Source organism: Dasypus novemcinctus, chromosome 22 (assembly GCF_030445035.2).
Source record: "Dasypus novemcinctus isolate mDasNov1 chromosome 22, mDasNov1.1.hap2, whole genome shotgun sequence".
Lineage (NCBI taxonomy): Eukaryota > Metazoa > Chordata > Mammalia > Cingulata > Dasypodidae > Dasypus > Dasypus novemcinctus.
The window spans coordinates 66,590,405-66,612,302 of NC_080694.1; the positions used below are offsets into that span (position 1 = coordinate 66,590,405).

Below are 21,898 nucleotides of genomic sequence, written 5' to 3' on the forward strand. Positions count from 1 at the left end.
ACACTGCAGACCCAGGGTACATAGGCCTGTGGAATGTGGGCTATGGGAGCTTAAGGGACACGGACCTGGGGACCATGCATCTGGGGATTACGGGGCCCAGGAACAGTACTACACAACCGATAGGTCTCAGGGCTATGGCAGCCAGCCCTAGGGGGAAGAGCCCCACCTCCCACAGCCTCTGACCTCCATACTTGCAGCCTGCAATTCTACCTTTAGCAAGCACTACCTCTGTCACTGTCTCTCCAAATCGATGTCCACACACCTCCTGCCTTGCAAGCCCCCAAAACAGCCTGCTACGGCAAGACTCCAACCCCACTTGGCCACCTCTTTACAGGAGAGACTGTGATGTGCACTCACTCAGATGCCATCTTGCCCCACCTCTCTATTTCTCTTTTTGTCTTCTTGTTTTTCTCCTCAAGGATTTTTGGGATTCTATTCTGGGGACATCTGATGTAAGAGAGGTTCCCTGTCCCTTTTGTTATCTCAGTTCTTGGTTTCTGTTACAACTTGCTTTGACTCTCCCTATGTCTCTCTTTTTTTGAGCCATTATCTTGCTGTGTGACTCACGTGCATGGGCACTAGCTAGCCAGACAGGCACTCATCTTGCTGTGTGGGCACTCGGCTCACCATGTAGGGCACTCGGCACACTTACTGGGCATTGGCTTTCCACAGGCACTCACATGGGCATTTGGCTTGCTCTTTTAAAGAATTTGTGCATCAAAGGGGTTTAGCAGTAGTTAAAAGACTATTTACAGAATGGAAGGAAATATTTGGAAATTTCACATTGCATAGGGTAATATCATGAATAAATAAATTCTACACTCAACAAGACCAACGAGCTGACCCCAGGGGTGGGAGTTTCAGGTTGGGGCTGCAGCAGGATGGTTTTTAAAGAGAAGGAAGACGGAAAAGTGCTGTGCCTGGGAGGCTGAAGCATAGGGTGAAGGTGGTGGCTACTGCATCCTCTGCTCCCTGCCCACTCCTGGGCCAGGTCACAGATGCAAAAGAAGGACCAAGCTTGGCTGAGATGCCCAACGCCAATGTGAGCATGGAGAGTTGCAAAGAGTTACCGTAGGAAGCAGGAAGCAGCATCCTGATTCCCTAATGGCTGCTGAATGCCCTGGGCAGTAAGGGCTCAGCTGAGCCAGTCCTGGACCTGAGGAGGGTCTGATCTGACCACATTCCTCTCCAACCGTTCTTCCTGGTGACAGAGCACTGCCTGCAACACAGTTTGAAAGACAAGAAAATTTACCTTGGACAAAATAAACCCTCCTGGGCCACTAGAACTGTAGGAAAGCTTGTTCCAAAAGCTTCAGAGGCAACAGCAGGTGTTAAAGTTCTCCCAGGACTGGAGATGACAGGAGGCAGAGGAAGAGTCTGGTTTCATTGGGATCAACACAAAAGAAATGCTCAGAGTGTTTAACAGCTGCAAGCAATAAAGGAGGACATCTCATGAATCCTATGAGCCCAATGACCTCATGATGGAAGAAGGAGGTATAATTGCTCATCCTTCTGAATGACGCTGATGCCAATTTCTGTGTGACAGGAGAAGGTTTGGACTCCCAGATGCAGTTTCAGGTGTTTCAATGTATCTTGAGGATGGGAGCAGCAGTGAAGGCATGAAGGAGATGGTCAGATTCTTGCAACTTTGGACCAAAACATCTAGCTAGAGGAGCTCCAGGGAATCTTGAATAGTTCTCTAAACAACCTTCATACAACAGTGGATGCTTTAGAAAATTCCAACACTAAACTTACAGGGGAGCTTGCAGTTGTAAACAGCAGGGCTATATTACCTTGCAAGAAGATATGGAACAAGTCAAAGAGGAAGCTCTTACATATCAGAATGCAATAATAAGGGTCTTAAGCAAGACAGCACTTGAGAAGGGCAAGCACTGGGTGAAGCAAGAAAGCATTTGTTAGAGTTCCCCCTTACAAGGTTTGCAAGGATCAGTAGTTCATAGATGTGACTCAACTCCCAGAGACATAAACCAAAGAAGGCAGCATCCAGTGCTAACCTATTGAGCTATAGCCTACAGGCTAGGAGCAGCCCATTCCCTCCCAAGATCAAACAGAGTAGAGCAGATAAGGGCCTTCACCCCGTCTAGGCCCAGGCACCACCCACCCCTCCCACAATCCAAGATCTCCTAGCCCACTCCCCCTGTACATTTGGCCACAGGCTGTACTCCATTTCCTGCCTATTGATAGGTCATACATACCACCCTGTAGGGGCAGGCTGAAGTCTCTCCTCAGACCCCTACCATGTTCATGGGGGTGTGTGCTGGAGTCTATTCTTCAGACCCCTTCCATTGGGAGAGCTTCCCAATTAAATTCCTGCCTGCAATCATGAGGCTCCGCATCCCCATGAGCACCATTTCTCTAACATTTGGTGCCAAAAACCTGAGTCTGGGATCCCATTGAGCCTGATCTATTGGTAAGGAGTTCCACCCAGCTGCTGCTGGGAGAGCCCACCCAACATCAGACACAAAATCATAGCTGGGTGAGTCAAGGGTTTCTCCACCAGAGGGTCTTGCTCTTTCTCTCTCTCTCTCTCTCTCTCCTTTCTCCATAGTCCAGGACAACCCACTGAAAAAACCTGGTGCTAGGCCAGGATCATCTCTGCTGTGCCCCAGTACCATGACAGACAAAAAGCCTGTGTTCTCATCAGAAGAAACCCCTTGTATACAGAGATGTCTGGCTCCAAGAGTAGTTTCTTATTTCCTTGGGTAATTTCTGACTGATTCGGGGATGTCTGTCTCACTCAGAATCTCCCTTGTCTTAGAGATCCTTAGTCTCACCCATGCCACATAGAATGGGGAATTCAATTTCACACACTCCCAAAACCACACCTCTGGATTGTCTCCACAGCCTTAAAACCCTGTACCCAAAAGGAGATATCAGACCTAAAAACTCATTTTCTATTCCACCTCCATGTGGCAACAATATCAATTGGACAATGAAAGTCAATGGCCGATAGCACCTTCAATTTCTAAATTCTCCAAGACCTGGAGACTTTCATCCAGTGCAACAGGAGATGGCCCCAAATTCCTTAATATTCAGGCATTTTTTTTCCTTTGTAATCGCCCTTCCCTTTGCCAATGCTGTTCTTCTTATCTAATGCTACTCTCACCCCAAAAGCCTTCTCAGAAACTTCCCTCCTCCTCTGAAACCTCCAAACATCTCGACTTCTATCAGCAGACCAAGCCCCTCCCACACACCCCTTCCCGTGTACCTTCATCCTCATCTCTGTCCTCACTCTCCATCCCCACTTTCACTACCCCATCATCACTGCCTTCCGACTCGCCATCTTCCATCATGCCGCCCTCTGCACCCCTTCTTTCCCCTCATACTTTTTCATAAGGACTATGCCCCTCCCCTACCCCACTGCTGTCCCCCACCTCTATCCATGCAAAGCCTGGACCTTCTCCCCCTCTTAGCTCTATGCAGACTCCAAACCCCCTCTTAAACCTCGAGAGGCAGCAGGAGCCAAAGAAATAGCTAAAGTGCATGCTTCTTTCTCACTCTCATGTTTGAGTCAAATAGGAAGCAGTTTAGGATCTTTTCTGAGAACCCTGCCACAGACATTAAGGAATTCCAACACCTCACTCACTCCTGTGACCTCACCTATCAGGACACTTACATTATAATTACTTCCTCAACTACTCCACAGGAAAAAAAAAAACACCTTTGGGCTCAGCTACCCCTTTTGCAGATTCCATGCACACCCCAGATCCCAAAAGACATCTGCAGGCCCTGCTGCAGTTCCCACCACTAACCCACTGGGGTTACCAAGCAGGTTCCACCGACCTTGCTTGCACAGCCCATGTCTTAACCTGCATAGTAGAAGGCATGAAGAAGGCTGCCCTTGAGGCAGTTAATTAGGATAAAAATAGAGATCTACAGAACCCTGATGAAAATCCAGCTTCCTTCTTGAGTAGATTAATCAAGTCTCTCCTCAAATATACTAATTTAGATCCTGACTCCTTCTGGTCAGCTGTGCTTACACACTCGTTTCATCCCTCAATTTTATCCTGATATTAGAAAGAAACTACAGAGGTTACAGATGGCCTCAAACCCCTCAGTAAGACCTGATTAAAGTGGCCTTCATGGTCTTTAACAATAAAGAGGAAGCCAAATTGGAAAAGCATAAATGGGATCAGGCTAAAGCCTCCCTCCAGCTGCTGCCCTTAGGGTCGTTCTTGGAAACCTGTTTCTTCTTCTTCCTTCTGGCCACCCCAGGACCCTATTTCAAGTGGATGGGATGGGCAGTGGGCACACTCCTGCCCTGATCCCTGGCCCCCATCTGGGACTTGCCCAGTGTGCTGTCATGAAGGTCAATGGGAGTCAGACTGTCCTGAAAAATCTTTTTTGAGGAAAGCTCCTCCAGCACACCCCACAGACCTGGAGCCGGGATCTTCCTTTCCAGACCTTCTTGGACTGATGGGTCCCAGGTTTGGAACACCTCCATCAATAATCCAAACCGAGGGTTATCATCAAGGTTGGAGTAAGCCAACCTTCTTTTTAACTGATATGGGGGCCACATATTCAGTCCTTCTAGAACATTCAGGACCTTTGCCCACTTCCTCAACCTCTATTATGGTGATTGATGGCATTCCTTCTTCCCCTTAATCACCAAACCTCTCATATGCTCAACAGAAGATCTCACTTTCTCTCATCAATTCCTCATAATTCCTACCTGGCCCTCCCGCTCCTAGGCCATGACATATTATCAAAACTCCACTCCTCCATTTCATTCACTCTCCCATCCTCTCAAACCAACTTCCTTCTCCTCTTATCCACCCCCATGCCCTCTAACATTCCTGGCATTCCTCCTGCACTGTGGGCAGAGGTAAGCCCACAGGTCTGGGAACTAATTCCCCTTCAGCCACAGCACACCATCCCCCTGTTACAACAGTCTTAAAACCCCCTCCTCTCCCACAAACTTTTCTCAGTATCCTGTCCCTTAGTGCTTGACAGGGTCTTAGGCCCACTATTGACAAACTCTCTGCTTCCGGGATTTGTGCCAACCACCTCAGCTTTCACACCCCATCCTGGAGTAAAGAAGCCAAATGGGAGCTGTCGCCTAGTACAGGACTGTTACAGGATTTTGTTTAGGTTCTTGACAATGCTGCAGGAATGAATTTCAAGAGCACCTTTGGTGAGTTAGGCCAGTAATTTATTCAGGTATGGAGGGAAGAGTAATTGGAGAAAATAACAGATCAGGGTTCCCAAGTAGAGAGGAAGGGGGTTGAAAAATGATAAAGTGGGCTGATTTACAGACTACAATTTCCCATTATAGATTATAAATCCTCAAGTTTTACTTGCATGTCCACATGACAGAGGAAAAATGATGAGAGTGGTGTACAGGGGTCCACAGGTGAGAGAATGTAAGAGAGAGAGCACTTAAGCCTGCTGCCTGTCTTTTTGAACTGTTGATTACCCACCCCTTTGCTAATGGAAGGGGAGGAATTCCTGCTGTTTATCATTTTGATTACTTATTTCTCCCCTCAGTCTCCCAGGAGGGCCCAATGATAAAGTCCTTGGGGAATATCCAGGGCTTCTCCTGGCTTCTGTAGGAAGTCTTCTGAGTGCCAGAATCTTGGGGAGGGTCTTCCAGTAGCCCTCTTGGGTTATTGATATCCATGTGGCCTTCTTGTCAGGTTCCAGATCCATCTATTTATTCCCTATCTTACTAGCCTCCTTCAGGACCTTGAGCCATCAACAAAGACACACAGTCCATCATTCCTTTAGTTCCCAATCCACACAGACTCTTGTCCCAAATACGCTGGCACACTACACACTGCACCTTAACTGGTCATAAGGAAAACTTCTTTACTGTCTCCTTAGATGAAATTTCCCAGACACTTTTGCTTGCACATGAGTGGACCCTGAGGACCCCTTAAAACCCCAACAGTTGATGTGTATGGTCCTTCCCCAGGGCTTTAGAGATAGTCCTCACATTTTTGGACAGGCTCTCCACCCAGACCTCTCTGACCTCCAGCTTCCCTCCAGGACCTTCCTTCAATATGTCAATGGCTTATTCCTCCTCAGCCGACACTCTTTACTATCTTCCATACCTCACACTCTCACTCTGCTTACATTTCTTGGGGAGAAGTGATTGTGTATCTCCTCAAGCAAAGGATAATTGTTCAGAACTGAAGTAACCTCTCTAGGTCCCCACCTCTCTCCATCACATAAATATGTAACCATGGATTGAATCCAATGCATCAGTGGCCATCCCCTCCCACATTCCAAAGTTGATCTCCTTTTGTTCTTAGGGCTAGTCAATTTTTTCTGTCTCTGGATTTAAACTTTTGGGCCTAGATCTAAACCTCTACCAAGCTGCTTCTGGCACCTGCATGAGCCCCTCATTGCCCTCTACCACTCAAGTGCAGCTTTGATGAACTTTATGAAGCCTCAGTGAATGTGCTGCTCTAGCCTTTCCTAACCTTGCTGAGCCCTTCTCCCTGCATGTCGATACCCAATGTGGACATGCACCAGGAATCCTAACACAACCCAACTGCCCCAATAATTGTGCCATCGCAACTTACCCAGACAGATCTTTTAATCCTTAGCTGGCCTACTTGCCTCAAAATCCTTCCTACTCCTTACTTTCTGGAGCAAGACAGCCTTAAACTATCTCCAGTAAGTCATCTCAATGTGTTTCCTGATTCTTTACCACCTATCTTAACTCATGCAACCCTTCTACAGAACCCCAGAGTCTCCATACACTGCTGTCCTCCTCTCAACCCTTCTACAAAGCTCAGAGTCTCCCTGCACCACTGTCCTCCTTTCAACCCTGCCACCTCCTTCCCAGCGAACCCAAACACCCCCAGAAGGGCCTCCCGCTAATTCCATTTGAGGCTGTAGCAAAGTGCTGATCTCCTTGCCAAACACCTTTCTGATGATTTAGATGTCCCTCTTCCTAAAACTACTCACACATGATTTGTTGATTGCAGTTCTATGAACCTTACCACCACCACTCAGGCCAGATATGCTCTCGTTACCTTAACTGAAGCTGTTAAGTCAGGTACCCTCCCACTGCACAACCTCACAACAAGCTGAGCCCACAGCCCTCCCCAGAGCACTGGTCAGAGGCAGGGGCATGGCCTAGACATCCACACAGGCTCCAAACATGCACACCACATCCCACACTTGCACACCCCTGTCTAGTAGGAGAAAGGGTTCCTGACTTCTAGCAGATCCTACATCGTGAACAAAATCACCTCCCTGCACAACCAGGGCCACATAGAACACAAGCTGCTTTCACAACTCTTATCTGGCTCTACTCTGCCCTGAATTCAAAAACATTTAAAAGAAATTAGAAAAGCTGCTGTATTAGTCAACAAACTAATATCCAGCAGCTTTTTCACAGCCCACCAATTTAGAGGCTCTAAGCCAGGACAAGACTGGCAACTAGACTTTACCCACATGCCACCTGTAAGGAGAGTAAATAACCCCTGGTCTTTGTAGTCATCTCTTCTGGATCGGTTGAAGCATTTCCATCACCTCCAAGCAGACTGATGTTATAATTAACATCCTGTTAAGTGCTGTGGGAATGAAAGACTCAGACACCAAAACTCATATGCAGAGAGGGCCCTATCTGCTTTATTTCTCTTGCTTATATATCATGTATTTTTGGTTTTAACCAAGGGTGGGGGTTAAAGTTAAATTTTCAAGGATGTTTTGTCTTTGAACTAGAAACCTTGTCCCTAAATTCACATCCTATCAAGCAGCAGAAATGCAAGAAGTCATTTTCCAACTTCAAGTGAAAAGAGATAGCGTGTGCAGAGATAAGCAAGGAGAGAGCTGTTTTTGCTTTGAAGCAAGAACAGATGAGCTTTTGTAAATCATTTAACCATGCCCTTGCCAGGGTGGTGGAACTAATTCCCACAGTTAACAGAAATAATTCCCAGATTTGACCTCTCCTCTTCTCTGCAATCAGATAACAGGGCAGCCTTCCACAGTTAACAGAAACAATTCCCAGATTTGACCTCCCCTCTTCTCTGCAGTCAGATAACAGGGCAGCCTTCACCTGACAGGTCACAAAAGGGGTTTGCAGTGCCTTAGGAATCACCTGAAAGTTACATATTCCTTGCAGACCTCAGTCCTTCAGAAAATTTGAGCCTATGAATGGGATCCTTAGACAACACTTAACCAAATCCACAATGCAGGTTCATACTCTATGGACTGAACTTCTGCCCTTAGCTCTCACGAGAATTTGAACCTGTCCTTGAATACCACACTTCTTAAATCTCTTTAAAATCATGTATGGACGCCCTTTCACCCTTCCCAATATACACCCAATCATCAGATTTTGAAAATAATATAGTTGGCCTAACACAAATGCGTTCATTCCTGTATCAGCTACAGGAAATCTCCTCTGTCAGATTAACATGCAACAATTCTGAACCACACTACTCTCCTTTATATGTTAATATAGTATATAGCAGAAACCAAATACTCAATATTCCCAATTGCTGGCATTATTATTTCCTCAGGCCCCTCAATGGCACTAAGGCTTGTGGGCACAGGTTTCTATTTTCTGAGTGATAACACTGCATACCTAACACTCCCTACCCAGGCTGTACTTGGTTTACCCACCTATTGATGTAGTGTAAAATGTCATACCCACCACCCTCCAGGGGCAGGCTGAAGTTTATTCTTCAGCCACCCTCCATTGGGAAAGCTTCTCAATAAACTTCCTGCCTGCAATCGTCACCCCTGTGTCCCAGTCAGCACCATTTCTATAACAGCATTGAAAGGAGTAGACACAATTACAACTGGATGTTGAAAAGGAGGTAGAGAGACAGATCCACATGAGATAAGAGATGGACTTGACTGTGAAGATGCTGGAGAAGGATGTCTGAGAAGCGGGTGCCTTGATGTGTCCATGGCAGCAGCTGGATGCTCTCCGGGCTCTCGAGCATGAACTTGATTTAAAGCTGCAGAGTTCAGACTTTGGAGTAAAGCAGCAACATGAACTAAACAGTAATTTGGAAGAAATGACTAATCAAATGGCTGCTACCATTAAATGACATGAACAAAGATGGCCCCAGGCTGGGCAAGACCACCAGTATACTCAACTGGACAACAAATCTCCTGAGACAAACTCTGGCAAAACTGAAGAGAGAAATAAACATGTCTACGTTAATAGTTGGAGACTTCAGCACACCATTCGCATCATTAGATAGATCAGCTAGACAGGAGATCAGCAAAGAAACAGAGAACTTGAACAATATGATCCAGAGACCTAAAAGACCTATACAGAATGTTGCATCCCAAATCAGTGGGTTATAAAATCTTCTCAAGTGTTCATGGATCTTTCTCCAGGATAGATAACATGTTAGGTCACAAGGCAGGTCTTGATAAATATAAAATGATTTAAAATTACACAAAGTACCTTCTCAGATCATAACAGAAAAAAACTGAAATCAGCAGTAGATGGGAAAGAGGAAACACAACCCTACACAGTTACTGGGACAAAGAAGAAATTGTAAGTGAAATTAGTAAATATATTGAGACAAATGAAAAGGAGAACACAACTTCCCAAAACTTATGGATACAGTGAAGGCAGAGTAGAGAGGGAAATTTATACCTCTAAATGCCTATAGTAAAAAAGATGAAAGAGCTAAAATCAAAGATCTAACTAAATAATAGAGAAACTAGAAAAAGAGGAGCAAACTAATCCAAAGGAAAGAAATAAAGATTATAGCAGAAACAAAAGAATTTGAGGCCAAAAACACAATAGAGAAAATCAACCAAACTGAAAGCTTGTTCTTTGAGAATATCAATATAATTGACAAACCCCTCACTAGACTAAAAAAAAGAGAGAAGGGGCAAATAAATAAAATCAGAAATGGAAAGAGGGATGCTACTACTAACCCCACAGAAATAAAAAGGATAACATGAGGATATTATTAGAAATTGTATGCTAAGAAACTGGCCAACCTAGATAAAATGGACGAATTTCTAGAAATGCACAAACAACCTAACCAGACACTACAAGAAATACAAGAACTTAACAAACCAATCATGTTTATAAAGGTTGAATCAGTCATCAAATCATGCCAGCAAAGAAAAGTCCAGGACCAGATGGCTTCACAGTTGAATTCTACCTAGCATTTTGAGAGGAATTAACATTAATCTTGTTTAAACTCTTACAAAAAATTGAAAAGGAGGAAAAATTACACAACACATTTTATGTACCAACATCAATCTAACACAAAAACCACATAAAGATACTACAAGAGGGGCAGCAGACTTGGCCCAGTGGTTAGTGCATTCGTCTACCATATGGGAAGTCCACAGTTCAACCCCTGGCCTCCTTGACCCGTGTGGAGCTGGCCCATGTGCACTGCTGATGTGCGCAAGGAGTGCCCTGCCATGCAGGGGTGTCCCCCATGTAGGGGAGCCCCACGCGCAAGAAGTGCACCCCGTAAGGAGAGCCGCCAAGTGCAAAAGAAAGTGCAGCCTTCCCAGGAATGGCACCGCACATGTGGAGAGCTGACACAACAAGATGACACACACACACAAAAAAAACACAGATTTCCATGCCGCTGACAAAAACAGAAGCAGACAAAAAGAAGACACAGCAAATAGACACAGAGAACAGACAACCGGGGTGGGGATGGGGGATAGGGGAGAGAAATAAATAAATAAATCTCTTAAAAAAAGATACTACAAAAAAAGAAAATGACAGATAGATGCAAAAAGTTTATGTCAGGGTGGTTCAACATAAGAAAATCAATTAACACAATACATTACATTAACAAATGAAAGAGAAAAAACACATGAGCATCTTGAATGATGCAGAAAAGGCATTTGAAAAATCCAGTATCTTTTCTTCATAAAAATGCTTCAAAAGTTGGGTATTGGGGCATCTACGGGGTCCAGGGCCTGGGTCCCTGTTCCTAAGGGAAACTGAGCCCAGAGTATGCAGCCTCCTGCATGCCCCAGGACACAAATTAAACATAAGAAATCTCCTCACAAAGGAACAATGTACAGATGGCATTGCAGACTGAAATTTTCTCCAGGCTGTACAATTCCTTCCTATGATAACATCGCCAGACCCCATTTATGTAATTCTGTTATAAAATGTCTTTGTTTGGAGATCCTATATATTGTCCTTTATTTTCTGTGCCTCTTTATACAGTGCTAACTTCATTCTCTGAACCACCACCTTTGAAGACCCTTTCTTATCTGTAAGTCCCAATATATAGATCTTATGACTAATACTGTACCAAGTGTGTCTTTGGTTTGGCAGCCAATTTGACGCAGGTTTGTTATGAGTTGGGTTGCAACAGTTATGCAAGGAAATTTCCTCAACATAATAAATGGCATCAATTCACGGACAATTACGGGACATTATAGATACCCCCAGGGCCCACTGGATGGAACGTGAGAGAGTCTGGACTATGATGTGGACCATTGACTATGGGGTGCAGTGATGCTCAGAGATGAACTTACCGGGTGCAATGGATGTGTCATGATGATGGGAGAGAGTGTTGCTGTGGGGGGGAGTGGGGGGCAGGGGCGGTGGGGTTGAATGGGACCTCATATTTTTCATAAGGTAATTTAAAAAAATAAATAAATAATTAAAAAAATAAATAAATAAAAAATAAATTAAAAAAAAAAAAAAGAAAATCCTATAGCCAACACTGTACTCAGTTGGGAAAAGAAAGGTCGAAAGTGTTCTAAGATTGTGAACAAGGACCTGCAGAGGATTCCCTTCTTGGGTAGGCGGAGACGAGGCATCTAGCCCCGCTCGGTGGGGCTGAGCCAGGCCGGGCCGGGCCGCGGTAGCGTTTGGAGCCGGGCGGGGCCGGTGCAGGCCCCGGCTGCGGGCCGCGGTAGCGCTTGGAGCCGGGCGGGGCCGGTGCAGGCCCCGGCTGCGGGCCGCGGTAGCGCTTGGAGCCGGGCGGGGCCGGTGCAGGCCCCGGCTGCGGGCCGCGGTAGCGCTTGGAGCCGGGCGGGGCCGGTGCAGGCCCCGGCTGCGGGCCGCGGTAGCGCTTGGAGCCGGGCGGGGCCGGTGGAGGCCCCGGCTGCGGGCCGCGGTAGCGCTTGGAGCCGGGCGGGGCCGGTGCAGGCCCCGGCTGCGGGCCGCGGTAGCGCTTGGAGCCGGGCGGGGCCGGTGCAGGCCCCGGCTGCGGGCCGCGGTAGCGCTTGGAGCCGGGCGGGGCCGGTGCAGGCCCCGGCTGCGGGCCGCGGTAGCGCTTGGAGCCGGGCGGGGCCGGTGCAGGCCCCGGCTGCGGGCCGCGGTAGCGCTTGGAGCCGGGCGGGGCCGGTGGAGGCCCCGGCTGCGGGCCGCGGTAGCGCTTGGAGCCGGGCGGGGCCGGTGCAGGCCCCGGCTGCGGGCCGCGGTAGCGCTTGGAGCCGGGCGGGGCCGGTGCAGGCCCCGGCTGCGGGCCGCGGTAGCGCTTGGAGCCGGGCGGGGCCGGTGCAGGCCCCCGCTGCGGGCCGCGGTAGCGCTTGGAGCCGGGCGGGGCCGGTGCAGGCCCCGGCTGCGGGCCGAGGTAGCGCTTGGAGCCGGGCGGGGCCGGTGCAGGCCCCGGCTGCGGGCCGCGGTAGCGCTTGGAGCCGGGCGGGGCCGGTGCAGGCCCCGGCTGCGGGCCGCAGTAGCGCTTGGAGCCGGGCGGGGCCGGTGCAGGCCCCGGCTGCGGGTCGCGGTAGCGCTTGGAGCCGGGCGGGGCCGGTGCAGGCCCCGGCTGCGGGCCGCGGTAGCGTTTGGAGCCGGGCGGGCCCGGGTCAGGCCGCGGCGGGTACGGAGCCGGGCAGGGCCGGTCCAGGCCGCGGTGGCGGGAGGTGGATGCCGGAGCCGGCTGGGCCGCTGTAGCGAGCGGAGCTGGGCGGAGCCAGGCCAGGCCAAGGCGGCGTGAGGAGCCGGGCCTGCGGAGGGGTTTCTGTTTTTTTTTGTTTTTTTTTTTTGTTTGTTTGTTTGTTTGTTTGTTTGTTTGTTTTTTAATTTCACTTAAATTTTTTTTTTTTTTTGAGCATCTGCAGTACTGGGGAGTTCGTGGGCCCTGGGCGGCCTATTGGGGGTTTGTGGGAAGGGAGGTGCTTGCAGACCCATTTGGGCAGACAGACGGGGGGGTTTTAGGGCAAAGCGGGGGGAAGTTGTTGTTTTAGATAGTGTTGCAATTGTGACACGTGTGTACCTGTATCTCTCTTCTCCCTATCCGTTCCCCACCGTTTGCCCATCCTCTTTTTTTTTTCTTCCTTTCTTCTTGCCTTTCTTTTTTCTCTATTATAATTAGTTTGTTTTTTTTTTTTTTGTTTTTGGGTTTTTTTTTCGGTTTTCTCTTTCCCTCTTGTCCCTCATCTTCCACTTATTTTTACTTTAATTCAAGTATAAAATAGGTGCTACAGGGAACACCTCACATTTGCTGGGTTTTCCCATCCTCCACTGCCTCATTTCTGTGTGAACTGATTTAGGCTACCTACACTATCCCCCTTCCCCTGCATCTTGATATCCACTATCATCTACTGTCTCTCCTATATTCCACCCCCCACCTCCCGTTCTTTGATCCACAAAGTGTCTAACTCTTAATTTCTAATACCTTTGTTCTGTTTTCTGTCTATTATCCACTCTTGAAACTATTACCTTTCTTTTCTTTTTCCCTCTCTCATGAAAACAATAGCTGTGTAGTTCATACCATATTCCTCCCAAATTCAGTCATCAACTTCATAAAAGGTACTCTACCTACAGCTATAACTCTATACAATCTACATGAATCTAACCTCCATCCTTCCAGATCTCATATTCCTGCTTTATTAACATACATCACCAATACAACTTTACACTTTTCCCTTGCTTACACAATTGCCTTTCCCCAACACTAATACTTTCCTCTAAAGTGAACTTAACCAACAACAAGTAACTAGAATAAGAAGAAAAAAGTGACAAAGAGAAGATATAACACCTGTGCAAAAATAACAACTAATTAACCTCCAAGAGCAGACAAAGAAGCTAAGGAACTGATTAAATTCGTCAAAATAAAGAGATGACCAGAAAGCAACAAAAATCTACGAACCAAACCAATAATCAGGAAAACATGGCTGAATCCAATCAACAAACCAATAATCACGAAGGGGAGCAAAACTTGGCACAAGCAATGAAAGATCTCAGAACATTTATCACTGACAAATTTGATGCAGTAATGAAAGAGGTTAACAACATGAAGACATCACTTGGAGGGGAAATTGCAGACATACGCAAAAACATAACAGATATGATGGGAATGAACACCACAGTTCAAGAAATCAAAAATACACTTGCAGCAAATATCAGCAGACTAGAAGAGACAGAGCAGAGAATTAGTGATGTGGAAGACAGTACATCAGAAATCAAACAGATAGTAGAAGGGGTCAATAAGAAGATAGAAAAAATCCAATTAGGATTTAGGGACCTGAATGACAATGCAAAACGCTCAAACATACGTATTATAGGCATTCCAGAAGGTGAAGAGAAGGGAAAGGGGTCAGAAAGAGTGTTGCAGGAAATAATGACTGAAAACTTCCCAAATCTACTGAAAGAGACAGATGTACATATCCAAGAAGCACAGCGCACTCCACAAGTCATAAACCCCAACAGGCCCACCCCAAGACATATACTTGTCAAATTATCCAATGCTCAAGACAAAGAGAAGATCCTAAAAGCAGCAAGAGAAAAGAAAACCATCACATACAAGGGAAGCTCAATTAGATTAAGTGCTGATTTCTCTTCTGAAACCATGGAGGCAAGAAGACAGTGGTATGATATAGTCAAGGTACTAAAGGAAAAAAATTTCCAACCAAGAATACTCTACCCAGCTAAACTAGCATTCAAACATGATGGAGAGTTCAAAATATTCGCAGACAAACAGAAACTGAAAGAGTATACCAACAAGAAACCTCCCCTTCAAGAAATTCTAAAGGGAGTTCTGCAGGAAGAAAGGAAAAAACAGGAAAGGCAAAGTTGGAGGAGAGTATAAGACCAACAACAACAACAAAAAAGACAAAAAAAAATATACAAACAAAATATGACAAACACAAATCCAATCAAAATATGGCTAACACAAATAATTCCTTGATAGTAATAACACTGAATGTCAATGGATTAAACTCACCTATCAAAAGATTCAGACTGGGACACTGGATAAGGAAATATGACCCATCCATATGCTGTCTACAAGAGACACATCTTAGACCCAGAGACGCATGGAGATTGAAAGTGAAAGGCTGGAAAACAATCATACAAGCTAACAATAACCAAAAAAAGGCAGGAGTAGCTATATTAATATCAGACAAAATAGACTTTAAATGTGAAACAATTGTGAGAGACAAAGAAGGATACTACATTTTAGTCAAAGGGAAAATCTGTCAAGAAGATCGAACAATCATAAATATCTATGCCCCTAACAAGGGTGCCTCTAAATACATCAGGCAAACGCTGGAAAAACTAAGTGAAAGAATAGATACATCTACAATTATAGTGGGGGATTTTAATACACCACTATCAATTCTGGACAGAACATCTCAAAAGAGAATCACCAAAGACACAAAACATCTGAATAGTATATTAGAGGAGCTCGATCTAATAGACATATATAGATCGCTACACCCAAACACAGCAGGATATACATTTTTCTCAAGTGCACATGGATCATTCTCCAAGATAGATCATATGCTAGGCCACAAAGAAAGGCTGAACGAATTCAGAAAGATTGAAATCATACAAAACATTATCTCTGACCACAGTGGAGTCAAGCTGGAGATTTGCAAGGGAAAGAAGCCCAGATTTCACACCACGATTTGGAAATTAAACAACACACTCTTAGAAAAACAGTGGGTCAAAGAGGAAATCTCAAAAGAAATCAATGACTACCTTGAAACAAATGATAATGATAACACAACATACCAAAATTTATGGGATGCAGCAAAAGCAGTACTGAGAGGGAAGTTTATAGCCATAAATTCATATATCAAAAAAGAAGAAAGAGCAAAAATTGAAGAACTAACTGCACATTTGAAGGAATTAGAAAAACAACAACAAAGTAACCCAACAGGAAGAAGAAGGAAGGAAATAACAAAGATAAGAGCAGAACTAAATGAAATAGAAAATAAGAAAGCACTTGAACAGATAAACAAGACCAAGAGCTGGTTTTTTGAGAAGATTAACAAAATTGACAAACCTTTAGCAACACTAACAAAGAAAAAAAGAGAGAAGATGCAAATACACAAAATAAGAAATGAGAAAGGCGATATCACCACTGACCCCACAGAAATAAAGACTATCATAAGAGGATATTTTGAAAAACTATATTCCAACAAAAATGACAATCTAGAGGAAATGGACAAATTCCTAGAAACACATAAACAGCCCATATTGATGAAAGAAGAAATTGATGATCTTAACAAACCAATCACAAGCAGAGAGATAGAATCAGTTATTAAAAATCTCCCAACTAAGAAGAGCCCAGGGCCAGATGGCTTCACAGGTGAATTCTATAAAACATTCCGGAAAGAACTGACACCAATCCTGCTGAAACTATTCCAAACCATCGAAACAGAAAGAACATTACCCAACTCCTTCTATGATGCCAACATTACCCTAGTACCAAAGCCAAACAAAGACATCACAAGAAAGGAAAATTACAGACCAATTTCTCTAATGAACCTAGACGCAAAAATACTTAACAAAATACTTGCTAATCGTATTCAACAACACATTAAACGAATTATACACCACGACCAAGTGGGATTCATCCCAGGTATGCAAGGATGGTTCAACATAAGAAAATCAATCAACGTAATACACCATATAAACAGATTGAAGGAAAAAAATCACATGATTATATCTATTGATGCAGAAAAAGCATTTGACAAAATACAGCACCCTTTCTTGATAAAAACACTCCAAATGATTGGAATACAAGGAAATTTTTTGAACATGATAAAGAGTATATATGAAAAACCTAAAGCCAATATTGTTTACAATGGAGAAATCCTAGACTCCTTCCCTCTAAACTCAGGAACAAGACAAGGATGCCCACTGTCGCCGCTCCTATTTAACATTGTCTTAGAAGTACTTGCTCGAGCACTGAGGCAAGAACCAGAAATAAAAGGCATTCAAATTGGAAAGGAAGAAGTCAAAATTTCATTATTTGCAGATGACATGATCCTATACATAGAAAACCCTGAGAGATCTACAACGAAGATTCTAGAACTCATAAATGAGTTTAGTAAAGTCGCAGGTTATAAGATCAATGCGCAAAAATCAGTAGCATTTCTGTACACCAATAATGAGCAAGATCAGGAGGAAATCAAGAAACAAATACCATTCACAATAGTAAATAAAAAAATCAAATACTTAGGAATAAATTTAACTAAAGAGGTAAAGAACTTATACACTGAGAACTATACAAGATTGTTCAAGGAAATCAAAGAAGACCTAAATAAATGGAAGACTATTCCTTGTTCATGGATAGGAAGACTGAACATTATTAAGATGTCTATCCTACCAAAATTGATCTACACATTCAATGCAATCCCAATAAAAATCAATGCAGCCTTCTTTAAGGAACTAGAAAAACTAACTATGAAATTTATTTGGAAAGGAAAGAGACCCCGAATAGCCAAAGACATACTGAAAAAGAAAAACGAAATTGGAGGAATCACACTACCTGACTTCAAAACATACTATAAAGCTACGGTGGTGAAAACAGCATGGTATTGGCATAAGGAGAGACATATAGACCAATGGAATCGAATTGAAAGCTCTGATATAGAACCTCACATACACAACCACATAATATTCGATAAAGCCACCAAACCCTCTCAACTGGGAGAGAGTGACCTATTCAACAAATGGTGTCTGGAGAACTGGATAGCCATATGTAGAAGAATGAAAGAGGATTACCATCTCACACCTTATACAAAGATCAACTCAAGATGGATCAAAGACCTAAATATAAAAGCCAAGACCATAAAAACCTTAGAAAGCAGTGTAGGGAAACATCTACAGGACCTTGTAATAGGTAATGGATTTATGAATATCTCACCAAAAGCACGAGCAGCAAAAGAACTAATAGATAAATGGGACTTCCTCAAAATTAAAGCCTTCTGCACCTCAAAGGAGTTTGTCAAGAAAGTAAAAAGGGAGCCCACACAGTGGGAGAAAATATTTGGCAATCATATATCTGATAAGAAACTTATAACTTGCATATATAAAGAACTCCTACATCTTGAAAATAAAAAGATAAACAATCCATTTAAAAAATGGGAAAAAGACTTAAACAGACACTTCTCCGAAGAAGAAATACAAATGGCAAGAAAGCACATGAAAAAATGTTCCAAATCTCTAGCTATCAGGGAAATGCAAATCAAAACCACAATGAGATACCATCTTACACCCATAAGATTGGCAGCTATGAAAAAAACAGAAGAATACAAGTGCTGGAGAGGATGTGAAGGAAGGGGAACACTCATCCACTGCTGGTGGGAATGCAGAAGGATGCAACCATTCTGGAGAACAGTATGGCGGTTTCTCAAAAAACTAGCCATAGATTTGCCATATGACCCAGCAATACCACTGCTGGGAATATACCCAGCAGAACTGAAAACAAGAACACAAACCAATATATGTACACCAATGTTCATAGCAGCATTGTTCACTATTGCCAAAAGTTGGAATCAACCCAAATGCCCATCAACAGACGAGTGGATCAATAAAATGTGGTATATACACACAATGGAATACTACTCGGCTGTAAGAACAAACACACTACAAACACATGTGATAACATGGATGAATCTTGAGAACCTTATGTTGAGTGAAGCAACCCAGACATTGAAGGACAAATACTACATGACCTCAATGATATGAAATAAACAAGCTGCCCTAGATAGCAAGAGACTGAACGATAGGCTTGCAGGAAATCGGAGGGTGGAGGAAGGATATGAGCCGATGTCTGCAGGGGTGGAATTTAAGACGAGATGGTGGTAAGTATGAACACAAAGAAGAGATAAAAGGGGGGCAAGGGGTTGCCTTTGCTTGGGGCTTTGCGGGTTTGAGGGTGGCTGGGGAGGGACGGGTGGGTAACGTTGCCCAAAAGTGGGGGGAGGGAGGGGTAGCATACGAACCAGGAGAGGGTCAGGTGTTGGTGGAGAGTAAAATGCCGAGAAAATCATATCAAAATATAATAAAGAGGGTTACCTGTTTAGAATGCTCGGAGGGGAGGGTCTGATGCAGGACGGGCTCCTGGGGAATGTCTAAATGCTCATTCTGCCAGAGTGGGTGACACCATGGGGTAGAAACCCAAGTAGTGAGAGTGGGGGTGGACCCACATCCTGGGGAGGACTAATGCCATCCAATAGAGGGAACTGTATCCCTCGAGAGAAAGGGTGGCTCCCAGGGCATTGGGGCAGTTGAGCAAGTTAGGCCCTGAACACTATTCCATCTATCTCTGGAAGTGGCTCCTCAGGAAACGGAGGTTGGCTATCACTGAGGGCACTAAGGTGGAAGGGAAAATGGACGTTAAATGTGTGGAACCAAAGTAAATGGGGGGTAAGAGAGGAGTTTCTTGAGAGTACACAAGGATGGATATAAAACATGTAATATTACACCATAACATATAGGAGATGACAGACTGATAATGTAAACCATAATGTAAAACATAGGATAACTAAAAATGTAAAGAAATGTGTATCCTAAAGTATGCACCATAATGTAAATACAGATGTCACCTTGTTAGAAAGCTAATGTCTCAGACTCTGTACATCACTTTAAGTAAATATGATATGAATAGGGCGTAAGAGTATCACTGTGGAAGGGAAAAGGTTTTCTGGTGGATGTGTGGGAGTGCTGTATATTATATATATACATTGCTGTGGTCTAGGACTCCTGTGAAGAAAAGCTGAATAATTAGGGGGGGGGGGGGGAAAATAGGATGTGGAATTTTTTCAAGTCAACATTCTTTATCTAAGTTCTTTATCTAACTTTATCCAAGTTCTTTATCTATCCTTTAAACTCATCGCTATATGCCATTCCCTAGTAAGGGACCATGACATTATATTGGGCTTCAAATTTCGGGGAGTTCTGGATCACAGAGTGTTTCAACAATGGCAATGGAGGGATACTGGTATGGGATACCAATGACAGATGATATATGACTGACAGGGAGCTGTACAGAACATAGGTCCAGGGTGCATGGTAATGTTTGGATATACTCATAGTGGCAACAATTAAAAACCACAGTAGGGGGGGTACTGGGTTCCCGGCCAGTGGTGCTCTGTCGTGGTCCCTAGGGGAGCAGCGACAGTCTCCCAGGTACAGTGGTGGGGACCGGGAGGGAGTGAGGGTTCAACAGTGAGCCCCTGATACTAATGACTATGCTTGTGAGCTGATAAACCCAAAATAAGAACAAGGCCTAGAGCAACTTTGTGCCTGGGAATTTCCTTCTGTCAGCCTTCATGTTACTCAAATGTGGCCAGTCTCGAAGCCAAACTCAGCATGTAAATGCAATGCCTTCCCCCCAGCGTGGGACATGACACCCGGGGATGAGCCTCCCTGGCAACGAGGGACCACTATCAACTACCAACTGATGATGCAACTGGAAAATGACCTTATACGGAAGGTTCAATGCGGATCAGCAGAATATCCATGTCTACATAAAATACCATGACTTTAAAATGCTGTTTGACCTAAAGTAAGGGGGAAATGGAAAGGAGAAATGAGTTTATATGGCTACGAGTTTCTAAAAAAGAGTCTGGAGGCTGGCAGAAGGTTTGCCCTCATGCACAACTGAGCAGAGTCAGAGAGACAGATAAAGCAGATACAACCCCCAGATATTGGTTCCTTTGAGGGCTAAAGAGACCCATGGGAGTTATGGTCATGGCCGATGGGGTTAACTACCAGGGCAGATGGCCCCTCTTTGGAAATGGTGTTTATGTGTGATGAATCTGGACTCAGATGGGATCTCCCTTCATAAGACTTTCATGCTAATGTGCTGGAGGTGCAGTTAATGTTGGGGTTTAAGATATATTTAGGGGATTTGAATCTCTGGACTGACAATGTGATAGCCAGATCCTGAGCCTCAACAGACTCCAGCACCTACAATCTGATTTATTGGACTTACCACACTCAGCTAAGATGGAGGTGAAGGACAACCACCACACCATGGAGCCTAGAGTGATTACAACTGAAAATGGGAGGATTGCATCCAGCATCCAGGTGGAATCTGAGCCTCCTCTTGACATAAAGGTGCAATGGACACAACCAATCCAGTGTCCACATAGAAGAGGTGGCATTGGATTGGGAAAAGTGGACATAATGGACAAAGGGTATGGGGAAAGGCAGGAAGAGATGAGAGGTGGAGGCGTCTTCGGGACATGGAGCTGCCCTGGATGGTGCTTCAGAGGTAATCACCGGACATTGTAAATCCTCACAGGGCCTACATGATGGAATAGAGGAGAGTATGGGCCATGATGTGAACCAATGTATATGAGGTGCAGAGGTGCCCAAAGATGTACTTACCAAATCCAATGGATGTGTCATGATGATGGGAACGAGTGTGGTTGGGGGGGGGGGGAGAGGGGGGGTGGGGGGGTGGGGTTGAATGGGAACTCACATATATATTTTTAATGTAATATTATTACAAAGTCAATAAAAAATAAAAAAATTAAAAAAAAAAAAAAAAAAGAGAAAAAAAAAAAAAAAAAAAAAGATTGTGAACAAGAAAAGGCAGTTCCTTAAGAAGCTGAATATAGATTTGCCACATGACACTGCAATTTGGCTACTGGGTATATATCCAGAAGAAATGAGAAAGGAAACATGAATAGATGCTCACACACTGATGTTCATGGTGGTGTTATTCATGATTGCCCAAAGAGGAAACAACCCAGGTGTGCATCTGATAAATGG

The 21,898-nt window shown here is 44.6% G+C and overlaps 2 pseudogenes; both read left to right on the forward strand.

Annotated features, from left to right (window-relative positions):
* LOC101442233 (patr class I histocompatibility antigen, A-126 alpha chain-like) overlaps positions 1-21,898 on the forward strand; it is an 82,295-nt pseudogene that overhangs the window by 17,759 nt on the left and 42,638 nt on the right.
* LOC139437276 (protein RUFY3 pseudogene) lies at positions 1,028-1,961 on the forward strand (annotated as a pseudogene).